The 16470-nt window shown below is 33.9% G+C and overlaps 1 long non-coding RNA gene and 15 other non-coding genes across 18 annotated transcripts; all 16 read right to left on the reverse strand.

Moving 5' to 3' along the window:
• Positions 1 to 5543: 5543 nt before the first annotated feature.
• LOC149641437 (uncharacterized) lies at positions 5544 to 7226 on the reverse strand. Of its 3 annotated transcripts, none has more exons than XR_016372099.1 (3): positions 6661 to 7226; positions 6054 to 6546; positions 5544 to 5798 (listed from the first exon to the last, which is right to left on the reverse strand). It is a non-coding gene; the product is annotated as an uncharacterized LOC149641437 (long non-coding RNA). The 3 variants fall into 3 exon arrangements; XR_016372102.1 differs by having other exon boundaries at positions 6657 to 7226; XR_016372101.1 differs by having other exon boundaries at positions 6637 to 7226.
• Positions 7227 to 7533: 307 nt separating this feature from the next.
• TRNAA-AGC (transfer RNA alanine (anticodon AGC)) lies at positions 7534 to 7606 on the reverse strand. The gene has a single exon. It is a non-coding gene; the product is annotated as a tRNA-Ala (tRNA).
• Positions 7607 to 7772: 166 nt separating this feature from the next.
• TRNAT-CGU (transfer RNA threonine (anticodon CGU)) lies at positions 7773 to 7845 on the reverse strand. The gene has a single exon. It is a non-coding gene; the product is annotated as a tRNA-Thr (tRNA).
• Positions 7846 to 7978: 133 nt separating this feature from the next.
• Positions 7979 to 8052, reverse strand: TRNAT-CGU (transfer RNA threonine (anticodon CGU)). Its single transcript has one exon. It is a non-coding gene; the product is annotated as a tRNA-Thr (tRNA).
• Positions 8053 to 8215: 163 nt separating this feature from the next.
• TRNAT-CGU (transfer RNA threonine (anticodon CGU)) lies at positions 8216 to 8290 on the reverse strand. Its single transcript has one exon. It is a non-coding gene; the product is annotated as a tRNA-Thr (tRNA).
• Positions 8291 to 8901: 611 nt separating this feature from the next.
• TRNAT-UGU (transfer RNA threonine (anticodon UGU)) lies at positions 8902 to 8974 on the reverse strand. Its single transcript has one exon. It is a non-coding gene; the product is annotated as a tRNA-Thr (tRNA).
• A 567-nt stretch (positions 8975 to 9541) lies between these two features.
• On the reverse strand, positions 9542 to 9614 carry TRNAT-AGU (transfer RNA threonine (anticodon AGU)). Its single transcript has one exon. It is a non-coding gene; the product is annotated as a tRNA-Thr (tRNA).
• Positions 9615 to 9780: 166 nt separating this feature from the next.
• TRNAT-CGU (transfer RNA threonine (anticodon CGU)) lies at positions 9781 to 9853 on the reverse strand. The gene has a single exon. It is a non-coding gene; the product is annotated as a tRNA-Thr (tRNA).
• A 370-nt stretch (positions 9854 to 10223) lies between these two features.
• TRNAT-CGU (transfer RNA threonine (anticodon CGU)) lies at positions 10224 to 10298 on the reverse strand. The gene has a single exon. It is a non-coding gene; the product is annotated as a tRNA-Thr (tRNA).
• Positions 10299 to 10670: 372 nt separating this feature from the next.
• TRNAT-UGU (transfer RNA threonine (anticodon UGU)) lies at positions 10671 to 10743 on the reverse strand. The gene has a single exon. It is a non-coding gene; the product is annotated as a tRNA-Thr (tRNA).
• A 575-nt stretch (positions 10744 to 11318) lies between these two features.
• On the reverse strand, positions 11319 to 11391 carry TRNAT-AGU (transfer RNA threonine (anticodon AGU)). The gene has a single exon. It is a non-coding gene; the product is annotated as a tRNA-Thr (tRNA).
• Positions 11392 to 11763: 372 nt separating this feature from the next.
• Positions 11764 to 11836, reverse strand: TRNAT-UGU (transfer RNA threonine (anticodon UGU)). Its single transcript has one exon. It is a non-coding gene; the product is annotated as a tRNA-Thr (tRNA).
• A 370-nt stretch (positions 11837 to 12206) lies between these two features.
• TRNAT-UGU (transfer RNA threonine (anticodon UGU)) lies at positions 12207 to 12279 on the reverse strand. Its single transcript has one exon. It is a non-coding gene; the product is annotated as a tRNA-Thr (tRNA).
• A 165-nt stretch (positions 12280 to 12444) lies between these two features.
• Positions 12445 to 12517, reverse strand: TRNAT-CGU (transfer RNA threonine (anticodon CGU)). The gene has a single exon. It is a non-coding gene; the product is annotated as a tRNA-Thr (tRNA).
• A 133-nt stretch (positions 12518 to 12650) lies between these two features.
• Positions 12651 to 12723, reverse strand: TRNAT-CGU (transfer RNA threonine (anticodon CGU)). The gene has a single exon. It is a non-coding gene; the product is annotated as a tRNA-Thr (tRNA).
• A 405-nt stretch (positions 12724 to 13128) lies between these two features.
• Positions 13129 to 13201, reverse strand: TRNAT-UGU (transfer RNA threonine (anticodon UGU)). Its single transcript has one exon. It is a non-coding gene; the product is annotated as a tRNA-Thr (tRNA).
• Between the last annotated feature and the right edge of the window lie 3269 nt (positions 13202 to 16470).

Genomic DNA, 16470 nt, shown 5'->3' on the forward strand with positions numbered 1-16470 from the left:
TGTATGCCGAATATAATTGCCTTTTCAAGTGTAAAATTTTACCCGCTAGCAATTGGCATTTTAGGTTTCGAGAGAGTAACTTTGTATTCCCCTCTTTAGTCAAGCTGTCCAAAGATTTTGTCGCAGATAATCTTTCAGTGAGCCTTGTCACTAAAAATCGTTTGAAACTTTCAGCTATGAATTTCTTGTTTCTCGTCTTAAAAATTCCTTTATTTAGTTTTTTTGTCGCGAAACCTTTTTTACCCACTGGAAAATGTTTCTTACTAGTCTTTTTGTTGTTTGTCAAACCACTAGTGGCGGCACCTGGTGGCATAGATCTCTTATTTTTCTTTGCTCTCTCAATCGGAGATTTGTGGGTTGCATACCATTTTGAATTTCTTTTCTGATAATACTCCTTGCTTTTCAAATAGTATTTCATATCCACAAGTTGTTTAGCTTGCTTTGTTTTCAAAGCTTTACTCTGTTTTAACCAACGTTGTTGGTTTTTTTGTCTCTTAGCTGTTTCTCGAGAAACCATTGTAAATAATATTGAAACCAATTAAATAGTTCACACAAGAGACTTTGGTATCGTAATGATCCAATTAAGTTGTTCTCACAGAAGACTTTGGTATCGTAAAGATATCCAATATAGTGGTTCACACAGAACACTTTTGAAATCACAAAGATATTCAATAGATTGGTTCACGCAGAACACTTTGGAATCACAAAGATATTCAAAAGAGTGGTTCACGCAGAACACTTTGGAATCACAAAGATATTAGATAGAATGGTTCACGCAGAACACTATAATATCACAAAGATATCCTATTCACACAGAACACTTTGTAACTGCAAAAGATACGAAATAATTGGAGACACAATTCACACGCAGAACTGCGAATCCAAAGTACATCCAGATTTATTTGATATACAAAAATAAATAAAAATCACGTCTTAATATTGTAATAACCTGAATGAAATATACATAAAAATATGTTAAATAATACAAAAAATGAGAAATACTCGAACGATATGAAAAAATACCTTAATGAAAATGAAAGTTATTAGTACAGTTTATGTACAAAAAAAGGATAACAAAAAAACTAATAATACTTTATTTAGTAACAGTGTACCACAGAAGGCCAAGGCCTGTAAAGATAGAAGCCTAAATAAAAGCCTAAATACGGCTTAAAAGTTTAATCGAGATTATTAAAACTTCCTTGAAGATTACCTTTAACCAACGCAAAGTCCTTGACTGGACAAGAAATATACGGACGAAAATAAGGGTTAAATCAGAAGTAAATAGGGTTCTTCTGGTCAAATTTTATAAGTGAAACGTGACCATGAATCCACGAGGTGAATTCTGGCCCAATCTTGTCTCGCGGTAATTTTTCAGCAATGTTGGTTCACCTCGGTTCATTCAGTCCTACGGTCCTTGACTAGGATTTGGTTACCAATGGTAAAAATCTGAACTGAACTACTTCTCTATCGACTATCGACACCAGGGTGGGAAATAAGGATTTTTTTTAAACTGGACATTGGGCCAGCGACCCCTCTGGCCTGGAATAAATAAACTGGTCCATGACCACTGACCAGGGCGCGTCGTCTGCTAAATTGAAGAAGTGGATAATTAAAATATATTAGCTAATGTCTGGACTCTGGAAACCCTTGAATTTTCTTAGTGGTCCTGTGGACCACTGACCCCCCTCCGATTTAATTTTTAAACTGGTCCAGGCAATTTTTAAACTGGTCATTTGCCCTGTGCCACCGCCTTATTTCCCACGCTGTTCGACATTCTTTTTTTTTTTTTTTGCTCTGAGTTCGACACAACACTGTAGGGTTTTCAAAATGGCCTCTTTAACGGAGTACGATGTGTTTATCAATAACAATAATAGCACAATTTTAAGAATAAAGTATTTAAAAAGTTGAGAAGTTTAAGATATCATTGTCTGGATTTTATAAATACGCGTATAACAACGAAGGAGATTGAAAACGATGTCTAATGGAACTGGAAGGTCAGGAGAATATTTTATAAATAAATAAAAAGTGCAAGCACGTCATATTATGCAGCATACAAAGTAGAGACGACCGAGGCTTAACAATCGTAGAGAGCTATGGTTTAAAAAACAAAGTGATTTTCAGGGGCTCAGCCTCTTAAAAATAATTTGTCAATTGAAAGGTGAAGATGAATAATAATAATAATAATAATAATAATAATGGCGACACTAAGCATGTGGCTTGTTTACAGGTGGGTGCCTTTACAATGAATAAAGAAGTGCAGCGCATATACTATTACCGTTAACCTCTGCAACTTTTGATGGAAAGAAGAATTCAGCCTTTGTGCTGCAGGATTAACCATAAAATGTAAACACTGTTTAGCTGTTAATCAGAGCTTCATGTACTGCTATGGCTCTTCATAACAAAGATAGGCTGCATTGCAAACTTTCAGCTGGCCACTATAAACTGAAAAGCATCTTAAAAAGTTAAATTTTTAGGGGCACAAAAATACTCAATTAGGAAATGACACAACATCAGTAAAGCTACTTTGTTATTGGAAATAAAGTGTCCCACTGAAGGAGCCACCATTTCAATCCCCGTGATAATTGAACCAAAGCAGATTCCATATTTAAAAACGGGAGGAGAAAAATGATGAAGTAATTTTTTAAGAAAAAACAAAGGTTATTATGGACGGATTCAGTTGGGGATAGCTGTTTAAAATTTGGAACAATGTCACATGGTCACTTATAGCAAAAATTACAAAAACATACTAGTCACTGTAGTAAAATAGACATTTTTATTTCAAATTGGTTAAAATTGTTTTTTACTACATAAATTATTGTGATGAAATTGTAAAACTGAGTCAATTAAATTTTTTTAAAAACCAAATATCCATTTTATTAAAATCTAACTTCATCTAATTTACATTGGTGATGACATATTTACAATACCAGCTGCAATTAAAAACAAAGGGTTAATGAAATATGTCATCTCTCAATCCAGGTTTTCATTAAAGATTGAAAAAAGTTTTAATCTTTGTATCACTCTCACTGCGTGCACCCTTGCTTTTGGTATTTTAAAGTTTTAAGTGATTTCTTTTCCGCAAACTGTTTAGATTTTTTCAGAAATGGTGGAATAAAAATTTTAATTCCTTTTTCTAAACATTCCTTCTCTATTTTGAATCCTTTATCTACCATGCATGTGTCAACATTGGGTGTTAACTTGTCCAATACTTTACTGTGGAAAGTAATGAATTAGTCAGATGCTCTTCCTCCATAAGCTCTACTCAAAAATGCAATCAAAGCAGCAGGAGATACGCCAACCAAAATTTTAACCATATGGTTACCCTTTTTATGAGACTAGATTTTACATTTAAGGCATTAAGGTTTTTCTATTGTAATTTTGAAACATTCCAATACCACCACAGTTTTTTCAAAGCCTTTAAAACATTTTGGCATGCAATTAATGATTTCTTCCCTAGAGGGCCATTTGATTGCGCATTTAAAAACATTAGCCACAATAAATACTGTTTGTTTAAAGTATTTGCGGCAACTGGTATCAGACATATTAAACACAGTAGAAAGAACATCGTACGTCAAGTTTAGTTTAATTTTCATTAAAACAAGAAGAGAAAGTCCTTTTATTGGGATGTGAACTTTAAAATTTATTAACATCGTCATAGATTCCACAAGGGCGTAAAATAATTTGAAATTGGAAATACCGATCATACGGTTTAAATCCTTCTCAGTTTTAACTGAATTCATAATACTAAAGGGCTCAGAAAAGTAAGTGTTCAGTTGCACTGAAACATCTTTTCTCTCTTGATGTCAGCTCACAGACCTCAGTTTCGGAAGAATTCAAACCAAATTCATTATTTGCTTGCTTGTCAGTGCATACTGGGGCATCTATTTCTCTTTCTGAATTCGACCGGCTATAAGTTGAAGGTTCTGAATCACTTTTTAAGTTTCTTTGTCGATTATCAGCCGGTTGCTTCCTTCCCTTAACTTTCTTTCTGTTAACTTCGGAAATAATTTTGTCGTGGGTCAATATAAGCAAGCATTGTGAAGGGCAAGTTCCAAGCTTTAGTTTCCTTTTCCTTGTCGGCATATCTGAAGTAACAAGCACATTAAATCCCGGTCTTCAATTCATAATACTTAAAAAAAAGAACTAACCGGGGAAAAAATTAATCAGTATTCTTATTCTTGAAATGCAAACTGCATACAAGTACCTGATTTGAAACATATTTTCGAATTTTAAGGACGCGTTTCCATTATTTACGAAACTTCATTTCTTTTGGAGAACTATGCATACTTCAACCTGGGAAATTTAGTTTTAATCTGGAATTACACTGTGGGACACAGCAATACTTTTTGCTAGGCACCATGTTGTTAACGCTGTTATGTGGAACATAACTTATGTTCCTATAACTTAAGCCTTGCGAAATGTACAGCCTCGCCTTCCTCCTTCCTTACTCCCAATACTCCGTTAGAGCAGTTTCCAAAACTACCGCTAAATGGCGCGTCACTCTTTGGCGATAGCCAATAGCGTCTCTTTGGTTATAGCCAATAGGAAAACCTCATTTTATCCCTAATTTTTCAAACAAAACTGTTACATCAAAAGTAAGATCTGATATGCAATAATTTAATAAGTCATAATTTTCCATTTGTTTTTAAACTTCGGCGTAAAATTAGATTTATCAACACTTAATTTAGTTGCCGAGATTAAAAATGAATGAAAAATAATGGCATTTTTTGTTGTTTAAATCAACTAATTTGTCGTCTATTGTTTAGGCTTAGCAAAATGAACGTAACGGGTTGTAAAGTTACTGTTTTCAACAGTTTTGGGGATAGCGGTCCCGGCAATGGTGGTGTACGTGGTGGGAGAGGAGGTGGAAGAGGAGGTGGGAGAGGAGGTGGAAGAGAAGGTGGAAGAGGAGGTGGGAGAGGAGGTGGAAGAGGAGGTGGGAGAGGAGGTGGGAGAGGGGGTAAGAGACCCAGAGGAAAAAAAATATGTTACAACTGCCGAAAAGAAGGCCATTTTGCCAGAACTTGCCCAAAAAAACTAGGTATGGTATTATTTTAATAAATTTACCTGTGGTTCCTGACGGTTTTAGGCGCTACTGCTACTGTTATTGTTTTATTTATATGAGCATAGTTGAAATATACTGGGGTTTAGGAAAGTAATCTAGGGCCATGTTAATTAAGTTATATTTTTTAAAAAGTAGACGAAAAAAAGCCTGAGGGCGCAGAAAAAAAAATTGAGGAAAAAATAGGGTCATGTTAATTAAGTTATATTTTTTAAAAAGTAGACGAAAAAAAGCCTGAGGGCGCAGAAAAAAAATTGAGGAAAAAATAGGGTCATGTTAATTAAGTTATATTTTTTAAAAAGTAGACGAAAAAAGCCTGAGGGCGCAGAAAAAAAAATTGAGGAAAAAATAGGGTCATGTTAATTAAGTTATATTTTTTAAAAAGTAGACGAAGAAAAGCCTGAGGGCGCAGAAAAAGAAATTGAGGAAAAAATGGAGGTAACCTCCGGCCAGGAGCAACCCTCCACCGAGAGAGAACCCTCCACCGAGGAAGAAGCCTCCGTCTCGCAAAATTAAAATAATAGAAATGTTTTTGATGTAAGTCAAGTCACGTTAAATTTTTTTACTGGAATACAATTTCAGTTTTATTTCAAGAAAAATGATGTTGAGATTATGTTTTTCGTAGGTTCAAAAATTAACTTTGGTTTCCTGGATATTTTTTTTTAATTTGTTTTTTTCTTCATGTTTTTTTTTAATTTGTTTTTGTTCTTCATGTTTTTTTCCTTGTTTTAAACTTCTTTAAAAATAAAAGAAATTAGAAAACATTACTTGGATTTTATTGAATTTGAAACTCTAAAATCCGCTTTCTTATTTACTTCGACTAATTTCAGAGCCTTAAAAGGTAGAATTCATAAACGTCGGACGCAACGCAATTTAGTACAGGCAAAGGCAGGGCGTCGTGCGCAAAAGGAGGAAAGTTTGCCCACGACGCCCTGCCTTTGCCTGTACTAAATTGCGTTGCGTTCGACGTTTATGAATTCCGTCTACTAACCGTAAGTTTGGAATCATTTTTTGGTAACGTACACTTGGGTCTAAGAAACATATTTTATTTTCCCAATAATTTCAGAAACTTTGACTTCTTTGAGAAGGCTTAGTTGCAAGACCACTGAACAGTATTTTACATATTTTACATAAACCAAAAGTAATATCATTTAATTAAACATCGTGTTATAATCGACTTTAAAAAACTAGGCCTCAAAATTGCGAGAGTTACGTTGGTATGTCAAAATTAAGAAAACATGTTAGAGATTGAATGAACAGCAATGGGTTTACCTTTAATGTATAATTTGAATTTAAATAAGGCGAATGTTAAATGTTATTAAATGAAAGAATCTGCACAGTTCGGTTTGTCATAATTTCCATTGAAAAGTTATGTCCAACGTTTAGTCAGTGGAGCGGAGCTGGAGGTTTCAACATTAAGGTGTAAAATTTACCTCTACAATGTGTCCCAGCTGTCACAAATAACACTGTAGTAATTGATTGATCTACAAGTAAGATAAATAATTAATTTGTTTATAATTTATTTGAACGTACCGGTAATCGTAATGCCTGGGCAGCCTGGCTTTTGAAATTACCGAAATTGATGTTTCCTTACTTGCCTATATCGCTATTTTGACCGAGGCTTAGCGAAATTGCTTAATAATAAAATATTCAGGTTGTTTTAAAGTTTAAAATTTATTATAGTAAATTCCAATGATGTTTTTGTTACGAAAACAATAAAAATCAGACCTAATTAGGCTCCATTTTAATTCCAATTAAAAAAACTTTGGTTTTAAGCGCTTAAAGGCGCGGGGGATCTAACGCCATGTTTTTCTTGCTTAAGTCCCCCTAACGGTGTGAATCACGTCGAAAACGCCGTAAGTCATGGTAAGTCCAACATAAAAAATTAGGAGTAAATTGCGTGTCTCTATCAGTGGTAATACGCCGTAACTTCAGTACCCAAAGCAACGTAAGTCGAAGTATGTGTTTATAATGATTAAAACCAATACTTAAACTTAATTGATGTTTATGAAACTTGAAAAGTAGATACATTGAAGTGTTATCTTTCATTTAAGATGGTTCCCAAACGTAACGAGTGAATAGTTTTCCTTATATGTCTTCGGAGAAAATGTTCTTTTTTATAAATTTCCCATGTTATGTCTATGGAAAAATATAGTATCTTTCGCCAAATGTCGGATTAATTTTATGGATTCTAAAACCACCCTTAACAACTTTTTTCATTATAGAATTAACTATTAGTTGGATCTCTTTGAAATTTTAACCACAAAATTAGGGCCCAAATTTTAGTTCACTTGCAAAATTTCAAAGCAGCAAACACAATACGAAAAAAGTTACGGCCAATAAAAAAACCCTCCTTAAGCATTAGAGGCAGTATCAAGTCTTATCTAAGAGAGCGACCGCTCTCCTAGAATTATTTTTAATTTTTTCAAAATTTGATAGCTACGAAATCTAGTTCAAGTAAAATAACAGCGAGACTCCGACGAGAATCGAACTCATGATCTCCTGTTTGCTCGACAGGCGCTTTAACCACTAAGCCACGGAACCCTTGCTTTGAAGCGACATGAATGCTGAATTTTTCAGTAAACTAACTAAATTATCTCATCGGAACTGTTACCCTATTGTTTGCATATTTGCTTATTTAAATCAACTATTATTTTTAATTTTTCAAAATTTAATAGCTACGAAATCTAGTTCAAGTAACATAACAGCGAGGCTCCGACGAGAATCGATCTCATGATCTCCTGTTTACGAGACAGGCGCTTTAACCACTAAGCCACGGAGCCCTTGCTTTGAAGCGACATGAATGCTGAATATTCCAGTAATTTAACTTAATTAACTCATCGGAATTTTTACCCTATTGTTTTAATTTTTCAAAATTTAATAGCTACGAAATCTTGTTCAAGTAACATAACAGCGAGGCTCCGACGAGAATCGATCTCATGATCTCCTGTTTACGAGACAGGCGCTTTAACCACTAAGCCACGGAGTCCTTGCTTTGAAGCGATATGAATGCAGAATATTTCAGGAAATTAACTAAATTATCTCATCGGAACTTTTACCCTATTGTTTGCAGAAAAGCATATCTAAATCAACTATTATTTTTAATTTTTCAAAATTTAATAGCTTCGAAATCTAGTTCAATTAATATAACAGCGATGCTCCGACGAGAATCGAACTCTTTATCTCCTGTTTACGAGACAGGCGCTTTAACCACTAAGCCACGGAGCCCTTGCTTTGAAGCGACATGAATGCTGAATATTCCAGTAATTTAACTAAAATAACTCATCGAAATTTTTACCCTATTATATTAATTTTTCAAAATTTGATAGCTACGAAATCTAGTTCAAGTAACATAACAGCGAGGCTCCGACGAGAATCGAACTCATGCTCTCCTGTTTACTACACAGTCGCTTTAACCACAACGCCACGGAGCCCTTGCTTTGAAGCGATATGAATTCTGAATATTCCAGTAAATTAAATAAATTATCTCATCGGAATTTTTACCCTATTGTTTTCAGAAATGCATATCTAAATCAACTATTATTTTTAATTTTTCAAAATTTAATAGCTTCGAAATCTAGTTCAATTAATATAACAGCGAGGCTCCGACGAGAATCGAACTCTTGATCTCCTGTTTACAAGACAGTCGCTTTAACCACTACGCCAAGGAGCCCTTGCTTTGAAGCGATATGAATTCTGAATATTCCAGAAAATTAACTAAATTATCTCATCGGAACTTTTACACTATTGTTTGCATATATGCATATCTAAATCAACTATTATTTTTAATTTTTCAAAATTTAATAGCTTCGAAATCTAGTTCAATTAATATAACAGCGAGGCTCCGACGAGAATCGAACACTTGATCTCCTGCTTACAAGACAGGCGCTTTAACCACTAAGCCACGGAGCCCTTGCTTTGGAGCGATATGAATGCAGAATATTTCAGTAAATTAACTAAATTATCTCATCGGAACTTTTGCCCTATTATTTTAATTTTTCAAAATTATATAGCTACGAAATTTAGTTCAAAAAATATAACAGCGAGGATCCGACGAGAATCGATCTCATGATCTCCAAATTACTAGACAGGCGCTTTAACAACTAAGCCACGGAGCCCTTGCTTGAGCGACATGAATGCTAAATATTTCAATAATTTAACTAAATTATCTCATCGGAACTTTTACCCTATTTTTTGCATAAATGCAAATCTAAATCAACTATTATTTTTAATTTTTCAAAATTTATTAGCTACGAAATCTAGTTCAAGTAACAAAACATCGAGGCTCCGACGAGAATCGAACTCATGATCTCCTGTTTACAAGACAGCCGCTTTAACCACGGAGCCCTTCTTTGAAGCGATATGAATGCTGAATATTCCAGTAATTTTACTAAATTAACTCATCGGAATTTTTACCCTATTGTTTTAATTTTTCAAAATTTAATAGCTACGAAATCTAGATCCAGTAAAATCACAGCGAGGCTCCGACGAGAATCGAACTCATGATCTCCTGTTTACTGGACAGGCGCTTTAACCACTAAGCCACGGAGCCCTTGCTTTGAAGTGACATGAATGCTGAATTTTTCAGTAAATTAACTAAATTATCTCATCGGAACTGTTACCCTTTTGTTTGCATATATGCATATCTAAATCAACTATTATTTTTAGTTTTTCAAAATTTAATAGCTACGAAATCTAGTTCAAGTAACATAACAGCAGGGCTCCGACGAGAATCGATCTTATGATCTCCTGTTTACGAGACAGGCGCTTTAACCACTAAGCCACGGAGCCCTTGCTTTGAAGCGACATGAATGCTGAATATTCCAGTAATTTAACTAAATTAATTCATCGGAATTTTTACACTATTGTTTTAACTTTTCATATTTTAATAGCTACGAAATCTAGATCAAGTAATATAACAGCGAGGCTCCTACAAGGATCGAACTCATGATCTCCTGTTTACTAGAGAGGTGCTTTAACCACTAAGCCACGGAGTCCTTGCTTTGAAGCGATATGAATGCAGAATATTTCAGGAAATTAACTAAATTATCTCATCGGAACTTTTACCCTATTGTTTGCAGAAAAGCATATCTAAATCAACTATTATTTTTAATTTTTCAAAATTTAATAGCTTCGAAATCTAGTTCAAATAATATAACAGCGATGCTCCGACGAGAATCGAACTCTTTATCTCCTGTTTACGAGACAGGCGCTTTAACCACTAAGCCACGGAGCCCTTGCTTTGAAGCGACATGAATGCTGAATATTCCAGTAATTTAACTAAAATAACTCATCGAAATTTTTGCCCTATTATATTAATTTTTCAAAATTTGATAGCTACGAAATCTAGTTCAAGTAACATAACAGCGAGGCTCCGACGAGAATCGAACTCATGCTCTCCTGTTTACTACACAGTCGCTTTAACCACAACGCCACGGAGCCCTTGCTTTGAAGCGATATGAATTCTGAATATTCCAGTAAATTAACAAAATTATCTCATCGGAACTTTTACACTATTGTTTGCATATATGCATATCTAAATCAACTATTATTTTTAATTTTTCAAAATTTAATAGCTTCGAAATCTAGTTCAATTAATATAACAGCGAGGCTCCGACGAGAATCGAACACTTGATCTCCTGTTTACAAGACAGGCGCTTTAACCACTAAGCCACGGAGCCCTTGCTTTGGAGCGATATGAATGCAGAATATTTCAGTAAATTAACTAAATTATCTCATCGGAACTTTTGCCCTATAATTTTAATTTTTCAAAATTATATAGCTACGAAATTTAGTTCAAAAAACATAACAGCGAGGATCCGACGAGAATCGATCTCATGATCTCCAGATTACTAGACAGGCGCTTTAACCACTAAGCCACGGAGCCCTTGCTTGAGCGACATGAATGCAGAATATTCCAATAATTTAACTAAATTATCTCATCGGAACTTTTACCCTATTTTTTGCATAAATGCAAATCTAAATCAACTATTATTTTTAATTTTTCAAAATTTATTAGCTACGAAATCTAGTTCAAGTAACAAAACAGCGAGACTCCGACGAGAATCGAACTCATAATCTCCTGTTTCCAAGACAGCCGCTTTAACCACTAAGCCACGGAGCCCTTCTTTGAAGCGTTATGAATGCTGAATATTCCAGTAATTTTACTAAATTAACTCATCGGAATTTTTACCCTATTGTTTTAATTTTTCAAAATTTAATAGCTACGAAATCTAGATCAAGTAAAATAACAGCGAGGCTCCGACGAGAATCGAACTCATGATCTCCTGTTTACTAGACAGGCGCTTTAACCACTAAGCCACGGAGCCCTTGCTTTGAAGCGACATGAATGCTGAATATTCCAGTAATTTAACTAAATTAACTCATCGAAATTTTTACCCTATTATTTTAATTTTTCAAAATTTGATAGCTACGAAATCTAGTTCAAGTAACATAACAGCAAGGCTCCAACGAGAATCGAACTCATAATCTTCTGTTTACTAGACAGGCGCTTTAACAACTAAGCCACGGAGCCCTCGCATTGAAGCGATATGAATGCTGAACATTTCAGTAAATTAACTAAATTATCTCATCGGAACTGTTATCCTATTGTTTGCACATATGCATATCTAAATCAACTATTATTTTTAATTTTTCAAAATTTAATAGCTACGAAATCTAGTTCAAGTAACATAACAGCGAGGCTCCGACGAGAATCGAACTCTTGATCTCCTGTTTACAAGACAGTCGCTTTAACCACTAAGCCACGGAGCCCTTGCTTTGGAGCGATATGAATGCAGAATATTTCAGTAAATTAACTAAATTATCTCATCGGAACTTTTGCCCTATTATTTTAATTTTTCAAAATTATATAGCTACGAAATCTAGTTCAAAAAACATAACAGCGAGGCTCCGACGATAATCGATCTCATGATCTCCTGATTACTAGACAGGCGCTTTAACCACTAACCCACGGAGCCCTTGCTTGAGCGACATGAATGCAGAATATTCCAATAATTTAACTAAATTATCTCATCGGAACTTTTACCCTATTTTTTGCATAAATGCAAATCTAAATCAACTATTATTTTTAATTTTTCAAAATTTATTAGCTACGAAATCTAGTTCAAGTAACAAAACAGCGAGGCTCCGACGAGAATCGAACTCATGATCTCCTGTTTACAAGACAGCCGCTTTAACCACTAAGCCACGGAGCCCTTCTTTGAAGCGATATGAATGCTGAATATTCCAGTAAATTAACTAAATTATCTCATCGGAACTGTTACCCTATTGTTTGCATATATGCATATCTAAATCAACTATTATTTTTAATTTTTCAAAATTTAATAGCTACGAAATCTAGTTCAAGTAACATAACAGCAGGGCTCCGACGAGAATCGATCTCATGATCTCCTGTTTACGAGACAGGCGCTTTAACCACTAAGCCACGGAGCCCTTGCTTTGAAGCGACATGAATGCTGAATATTCCAGTAATTTAACTTAATTAAATCATCGGAATTCTTACCCTATTGTTTTAATTTTTCAAAATTCAATAGCTACGAAATCTCGTTCAAGTAACATAACAGCGAGGCTCCGACAAGAATCGATCTCATGATCTCCTGTTTACGAGACAGGCGCTTTAACCACTAAGCCACGGAGCCCTTGCTTTGAAGCGATATGAATGCAGAATATTTCAGGAAATTAACTAAATTATCTCATCGGAACTTTTACCCTATTGTTTTCAGAAATGCATATCTAAATCAACTATTATTTTTAATTTTTCAAAATTTAATAGCTTCGAAATCTAGTTCAATTAATATAACAGCGAGGCTCCGACGAGAATCGAACTCTTGATCTCCTGTTTACAAGACAGTCGCTTTAACCACTACGCCACGGAGCCCTTGCTTTGAAGCGATATGAATTCTGAATATTCCAGTAAATTAACTAAATTATCTCATCGGAACTTTTACACTATTGTTTGCATATATGCATATCTAAATCAACTATTATTTTTAATTTTTCAAAATTTAATAGCTTCGAAATCTAGTTCAATTAATATAACAGCGAGGCTCCGACGAGAATCGAACACTTGATCTCCTGTTTACAAGACAGGCGCTTTAACCACTAAGCCACGGAGCCCTTGCTTTGGAGCGATATGAATGCAGAATATTTCAGTAAATTAACTAAATTATCTCATCGGAACTTTTGCCCTATTATTTTAATTTTTCAAAATTATATAGCTACGAAATTTAGTTCAAAAAACATTAATCAAAACGCGTCTTGGATTTAACCAAGACCTAAAAAGTATCGATAAGAACATGGTTAATCACTTGACTGAATGAGCAGATATTGAAACTTTTTTAATTAAATCTTACATGCTTAAGAAAGTAATGTTCCATCACCCTATTCCATTGAATAAACTTATTTTACTGGTAGTAAATTTTTTCCCTCTCAATAATTTTAAAAATTTACTTATCTCGGGTTTTCGAGCACAATTCCATTCCCCGAAAACATTTTATAACTACATTTATTATCACTTTTAAGAGAGTACGTGTATGACATTGTGTCGTTAATAGGTTGCTAACATATCCCCGTTCAGTACCGTTTTTGTAAACTTCGAAAATTTTAGGTGAAAACTTTGTTACATATTTGAAGTTTGTAAACAGAGCAGCGATGATAGGATCTTGGTGTCTTTGCTGAAAGAGAGAAGTTCAAAATTTCATCCGAAATTAAGGTGTATCACAGGTGGATTATGAAATCATTCTACTAAGGGAAAGTATACAGTTTGGAAAAATCCGCTAGGTGTCATTATTACGTGTCGAAATTCCGGGAATACAGGCAGAACTTGTAAACTGAAAATATTTCAGATCTTTACGAAAGCCATTGTTTGCTAGAACTAATCTTTCTTCGTCAAGTGTTAGAAAGAGAAATTATAATGAAGTAATATTGTAAAAATTAATTTTAATGCATGATATTCGTAATTTTTTGATTTTCTTTGTTGTAATTGTTAACTTAAGCGTGGTCGTAGCCTGAAAATTATGACTTGGTTATTTTGAAAAATAGCCTGCGTTCACCGAGTCGCGTGATCTACGACGCTGTGGCTCGACTCTGCTACTTAGTCTGTATATCTTCAGGAACAAGGATAATGCATTAACGGTTTTTAAAGGAATATGGGATTTTTAAACTTGTCGCTGCGAATCTTCCTATAGTAAATGTTGTATTTCTAGTAGCCCCAGAGACTTCTGGTAGCACTCTGTATGCATTTGGTAGAACAGTTTTATAGAAATTGAAATGGTAGAAGATATTTATAAAATAAGATTTGTTCGAATATTTAAACTTCAATTTGGTCGAATTATTTCGTAGTTGTCCTATTTCAAGGCGAGGAATGCTCTCAAAAACAATTAACTATTTGCTGACGAATACCTTAAAAAGTAATTCACACAGAATTCTCGAACAGCTTAACGCGTAATTGAGTGGGCTACTGCCTTGGTGACGAGGCCAGCGAAAGACAAGGCATGAGAATGGCACAAGGCGTACTTCTATCAAGGGGGTATACAACTATACATCCTCCTTGTTCGTATCGGGCGCAGCAGAAGCTAAAGCAGACTACCCTAAATCGTTTTGTCATTGTTACGTGTAGTTACTAGTTATAAGGTATTTTTCCACACGAAAACTCTTAAAAGTGATAATAAATGTAGTTATAAAATGTTTTCGGGGAATGGAATTGTGCTCGAAAACCCGAGATAAGTAAATTTTTAAAATTATTGAGAGGGAAAAAATTTACTACCAGTAAAATAAGTTTATTCAATGGAATAGGGTGATGGAACATTACTTTCTTAAGCATGTAAGATTTAATTAAAAAAGTTTCAATATCTGCTCATTCAGTCAAGTGATTAACCATGTTCTTATCGATACTTTTTAGGTCTTGGTTAAATCCAAGACGCGTTTTGATTAATATCTGTTACTTCGGTCTTAATTTTTATTAATTTTGCGTACATGCGGTGGTGATTAATTTATTTCAGTGCTCATTCCCGCTAGCTGCAGAAAAGGAAATAGTTTGTCATTCAATAGACTGAGAGTTATTAGCTAAGGGGACGTCACATCAATATTTTTAGTCTTAATTTAAGCTGATGAAATTCGTAGATATACGAGGGTGTGATGTCATGACAAAGATTTTAGTTCGACAATTTCTGATGAACCCAGACCAGAATATACCAGTTGCTTTCACGCTAATTTTGTACCCCATTTCCAATGTCATTGTGTCAACAAGATCTTATTCAGAACGGATATTTCTCTTAACCTTTACACGAGATTCAACATATAGATTACTATCTTTTGTGATTAACTTTAACCTAATTTAAGAAACTAAAATAGTAATTTTTTTTGTTAAAAATGGCATTAAATAGGACAACTAGCAATAATTTGGCAATATATCGGGGGAAAAGAAATACAGTTTTGTAGTATTTTGGAAAAGCTGGCAATATCATAATAATTATAATATAATATAAATATAACGCGTCTTAAAAAGATTTTCTATTCCGTATAGTGTGGTAGTTTGGCATATTTTATTTTTCGCTCTGTCCTTAAGTACAATTTTAATTGGATTTAGCCATTGGGATAGATGAAAAATGATTAGCCAGCGTACTACGGGAGTCTGGCAATGGAACTGTGCTTAGATTTATCATTGAATATAGGAAATAATAGGATTAACAAATTATTTAGTAGTATTTATGAAACTAATGGTAACTATTTTACCTTTGATATATAAAGTCAAATGAGAGTTACAGTAGTTTATTGATTACATAAGTTAGGGTTAATAGTATTATTTATTTTATAAAATATAAATTGTAATTTTTTAAGGTTATGGCTGTTCAATAATTACTTTTAAATCATTAAAACAATAAATTGCTTTAAGAATATTTAAGGTAAACTCTTTTTAAAGTTAAAACACGCATGATTATATTTTTTTGGAATGAGCTAAATTATTTTAAAAACACATTTGGTTTGATAATTGCTACGTTTATATATAGCATGCAATTTGGAATTATATTTCCCTGGTTGTTATTTATTTATGGTATTCATTATAATTATTTTCCAGTAAATAAAAATTTTGTTTTTCACGTTTAAAGCTAATAGTAATTTTTAAAGGGTTTCATTCGTAACTTTATAAGGAAAATAATTTTTAACACCAGAAAGCCTTTTGAGAATAATTAGAGATTGCGTCTGGCTGGCAAAAAATAGACCTTAACAGGGAAAAGCTATGAATAACTATAATTAATTTTAACTGAATCTAAAATGTAAGTTTCACTATGAATACATGAGAGGGATTAAAAATGTTCAAAGACAGTCATACGTGAAGGTTGGATTTAAAAAGTGTGAAAAGTTCAACATAAACGTTAATCATTTTG

The sequence above is a fragment of the Phalangium opilio genome, unplaced genomic scaffold, assembly GCF_054372755.1.
Source record: "Phalangium opilio isolate 3A_F unplaced genomic scaffold, DU_Popi_V2 ptg000092l_1, whole genome shotgun sequence".
Lineage (NCBI taxonomy): Eukaryota > Metazoa > Arthropoda > Arachnida > Opiliones > Phalangiidae > Phalangium > Phalangium opilio.